Source organism: Vicia villosa, linkage group LG3, assembly GCF_029867415.1.
Source record: "Vicia villosa cultivar HV-30 ecotype Madison, WI linkage group LG3, Vvil1.0, whole genome shotgun sequence".
NCBI classification, from domain to species: domain Eukaryota; kingdom Viridiplantae; phylum Streptophyta; class Magnoliopsida; order Fabales; family Fabaceae; genus Vicia; species Vicia villosa.
The window spans coordinates 158,898,946-158,903,998 of NC_081182.1; positions in this window are offsets into that span (position 1 = coordinate 158,898,946).

Here is a 5,053-nt window from a genome sequence, read left to right on the forward strand (position 1 = left end):
CCGCAAAATTAAGTGATTGAACTTAGAGATGGAAGGAGCTTTAGAATGTGGTTCCATCTTTTATTTCTTTTATTTTGATCGATGAAAGTCTTTGATACCTTGACAATTCTTATGGATTCTTGGTATAGATGAGATCGCTACCTATTTTCTTTCTGTGCGGTATTGCTTTCGGAGAACGATCTACGTATCGTTTTCTAGCATGCATTAGCACAAAGATTGTTGACCGGCCTCGTTGTAGGGTGATTTCTACATAAATCACTTGGCGATATGCATAACATAGTGCAACATTTCGTGCCCCAAAGAAAAAGATCAAATATGGAAGAGAATTGTATGCGGTTGATTTAAGACTTATGGAAGTTTATCGTGTAGTCGCTATGATTTTATCAAGTTTCTGATAAACTTTCATTGAATTTAAATCCGAGAACATCCTTCACTCACCATCGATCTTCATTACTAACATTTTGATGATATACTTGACAAGTTTCGAGATGGTCATCTTTAATAATTGACAATTAACTTTAATTTCCGCACTTTATTATATTGTTCTTTATATTTCTTGCTTTATGCTTTATTTTATCATTCATCATGTTTATGTTTCCGCTATTTTCTCTTTGTCCATTTGGACGCTTTATTTATGTTTTCGCTATTTTCTCTTTGTCCATTTGGACATTTTATTTCCGCTATTTTCTCTTTGTCCACTTATACCATACTCTATTTTTGTGCTAAAACATTAATAAACAACTTAAAATCTAAAAAACACATAAGGCCCTATGGACTATTGGTTACTATCCTGAGCATTTTGGAGACCTGGACTTGTTGGACTTAGTACCTCTGGACCCTATTATGATGTTGTTATTCTGCTGTTATTCTGTCTGTCTGGCATTGGATTTTTGTCTGTTTGTGTGTGCAAGTATTTCCTCTAAAGCCCTTGATGATTAATTCCAAGGCGTCGTGATAAGGATTTTACCCGAAAATAGCCGTTACTCTGCCCGATTTTCGTCAGAATGTTAATGTGCTTAATGCAAAGTGGTGCTAATGATAATAAGTTCATCTGGATTCCCAAGTGGTAATGTGTTGGCTTAATGTTGATAGTCCAAAGGATGAGAAATCTATCTTGACTCTTAATGTAAGTGTTGGCTTCTTTTTTGTTAGATCGTTCTTTCCTTAGCTTTTATTTTATGCTCTAGGATAGCCTCTTCATCTCCTCCTCTTCTTATATTTTCAAAATCTTCTCCCTTTTTCAAAAATCTTCTTATGTTTGCAATCATTTTTTAAAATCTTTTCTTTAAAAATATCTTTTGCCCTTAGTGGCTTTTCTTTCAAAGTTTAGACACGATTAATTATTGTAGTGAGTTGAGATACCCCACAATTTTGAGATTGATTGATATAATGGGATCTTTTCCACGTGAGAGAGCTAGTGGCATACTCGTTGATTTTTATCCGAGTTGGAGTCCTTCTTTCATTTGTGATGCAGAGAATCCATTTGTTCTCATGATCAAGATCAATGGTTGAGTACTCTCTCCGACGACGATAAAGTGTTTATTCTTTTTAAAAATCTTTTTCCCTTTTAAGCGGAACTACATTCGCTCTGACTTCTCCATTGCACCGAGGAGGTATGTAGGCACAAGGCTTAATGTCTTGCCGAGCGTATTTTAAAACAAACCTTTCTTTCGCACACACGACACAGATTTTCAAAAAGGTTCCTATGGAGTACCACATATATGAGGGGTGCTTAAAACCTTCCCCTTGTATAATCAACACCCGTACCTAAGATCTCTTTCTTGTTTTAAACTTTTAGGTTTTTTTTCGTTATTTTTCCATTTCCTTTGGAAACAATAAAGCGCGGTGGCGACTTTCAGTGAAATATTGAGTCGAGTCAATCTAATGGCTTCGTTCTCAAATTTTCCCCGCTACAGAAAAATGGCAACCTCACTGGGGACCCAGTTTTAAGTGTGTTAAGCCTATTTTTGTTTATCTATGTGTTTTGTATTTGTATATATTATTGTGTGCTTTGTTTGTTTGTTTTTTTTCTTTATCTTTTTGGTGCTCGACGGTTCCTTTGTGATGAGATAAAGTCCTAACCCGGACTTTGGTGAGTAACTTGAGATAGGAGGTGGTAAGACCAATAGTTGTATGTCAGGAGCAATCCTTAACATGAGCATCATATGGTGGAATCCCAAGTAGTTGAGGCCTCATGGAAGGTAGTAGATGTTACGAACCATCGTAAGAACGCTATTACTTTCAATAGTGAGTGTCCGTAGAAGCTGAATGGCCTATAACCCTTTTAACCCATCTAAGCCTTTTTAGGATGTAGCGCAGAAACAAGTTCGAGTGTCAATTTGAGCTTGTTGTCATGCGATGCTACGCTCAGACGAGGTCTTTTTAGGCATTATTGGCGCCCATGAGCAATTGTGTGTGCCGGTAGTATCCGATAGAAGATTGAAAACTCTGGGAACCTTTGTAGAACCCGGTCGGCAGGTACAAAATTCATTATAACACACCTTGTGGGATGGGTAGACCCATGGCTCCAGGCTCGTGACGTCGAACCTTTGAACCTTGATTGTGTGATTTGATGTGATCTTGTGTGCTTTTGATTGGGGTTGATGCATAAGCCATGCATTCATGCATTCATAAAAATGTTCTTCACAAATGGTTTTCAAGGAACTTAGAGACTTTTTTGTAAACATCACATGTACCATGGATCAAAAGAGAAGCATCAAGAAGTACACCTTCAGGAATCCAAGTGTGAAAGAGTTGAAAGAGCTAGCGACTTTGGTTCCTAATCCTGACAACTTCAGAAACCGTTATGGAAAATTGATCTCTATCCTAAAGACTAAAATGGAGAAGGATGATCAGATTCGTCGTCAGGAAGACCTACTTCAGCAACATGGTGAAAAACGGAAGAGACAACAAGAGGATTTATGTTCCTCTGGTAGTCGTGAAGATTCAGTTTCATGGAAGGAAGTTGCAGATAAGCTAATGGTCGAAAAGACTCATTTGAAGGCCTTTTATGAAGATGAGTTGGAGAAGCTCCATAGGAAGCTGCAGAGAGGAGTTGGATCTTCATCAGAAGTGTTTCCTTCTAGTTTTTAGTTTCTGTGTTGTTTTGTAATTTTGTATTTTTGAATATTTTGTAAGCCTTTCCGTTATTAATGAAAGAAGTTTGTTTTTTCAGTTATATTTCATATATGTTGTATTTTTATGATGTTTACAATTAATTGAAGGATAGAAAAACACTTAGAAAGGGGGGGGGGGGTTTGAATAAGTGTGACTTTAAAAACTCTTAAGATAAAAACAATGAACACAATTATTTTTATCCTGGTTCGTTGTTAACGAAACTACTCCACTCCACCCCCTTAGAGTGATTTACCTCAACTGAGGATTTAATCCACTAATCAATCTTGATTACAATGGTTTTCCACTTAGATACCCTCTAAGTCTTCTAGAGTATACTGATCACAACTTGATCACTCTAGGAAATCACCACTTAGATAACTTCTAAGTCTTCTAAAGTCTACTGGTTTGGTTGATCAAGAGCAGAATTCCGGTAAATTGGCCTCATTTTATAGTGAAGCGTATGTTTGAATTAAAGGAGTCAGGTAGAGGCACCACTATTGGATATGCATCTCTCATCCAATGGGTGCTTAATAAAGTCAATATTCCATCTCAGCGGCTTCCCAAGAAGACCATCTCAATTGACCAAGAATTCACAAAGAAGACACTGAATATGATGGGCTTCTTCTACAATCGTGCCACGGGTGCCTATGGAGCTGTTCTACGAGGAAACAATCCGGACCTCAATAGAGAAGATGAGGATGAAATGAACATTGATAAAGAGGAAGAAATTGAAGGTGAAGATGAAGATGAAGATGTGGGTGCTGAAACTGCCGGCTCAAACATTACACAGTTGATGGAGGCTATGCGTCTTCAACAAATTGAAAATCAAAATTTGATGAATGAGCGCCTAACTACTCTGACCACTCGTGTCACTGAGCAAGGTGCTCAATTTACAGCCTACTCAACACTTCAAGAGCAAAGGTACAACACGCTCTATGGTATGTTGGATGCACAGAGCAACCAAATCTCCTCCTTCACAAGTGCCTTCATGCAACACTACCCATTTCCTCCAGTTCATACGGCTCAACCACCACCACCGGCTCAAGAAGGAGATGATGATGCTGATGCCTAGTGTTCTCTTTTGTTTTTTTTCATGCATTCACCATTTACGCACTTTCATGAACAATTTTATTGTATCATGTGTCTTTATTTTATTTTATGCTGAACACCATTCTACCGTACTCTGTGGTTGTGTAAGGATATTAATTGAGTTATGTGCTCATTACGTGTTTGGTTATTTACGTTATGTTGCCCTATTATTCATTTCATCATTAAGCGATGTTTTATGTGAATGTTTGCTTTATGATTATGATTGCAAAAAGGAGCTTAGTAATGATCAAAATTGAATTATGTTATTCCGCCATATATGTATAATATCGCCTGTCTCTTTTTGATGTTGTCAAAGGGGGAGAAAACTGAGTGAATCAGCAAGCAATGGAAAACACACGCACCAAGAAAGGGGGAGCATACAGAAAGTGGGAGCAAGCATTTCAATTAAGCAACGCCTCGACAAAGATTCACAATTTTTGCCATCATCAAAAAGGGGGAGTATGTGAGGGCAAGGTGTAGTTTTCATGATATCAAAACATTGTGAATCAACTACAACTTAAGTGGAATCATAGAAATCGAGCAAATGCAACCAAGACAAGCACTTTTGGCCACAAGACACCAATAGGTCAACTCACACATAATATAGGTCGACCTACTGCAAGCCCTTTGTGAAGGAATTCAGGTAAAAGCTGAATGCGTCGACGCATTGCTTCCTTAGGTCGACGGATTGGTATTTTGAGGAACTCACGGGAATGCGCACGCCGACCCTTCAGGTCGACGCATCAAATTTTGGTTACTCAAGTGCAAGAACAAAATGCGTCGACGCATTGCTTCCTTAGGTCGACGCATGGTAGTTTGAGGAACTCACGGGGATGCGCACGCCGAC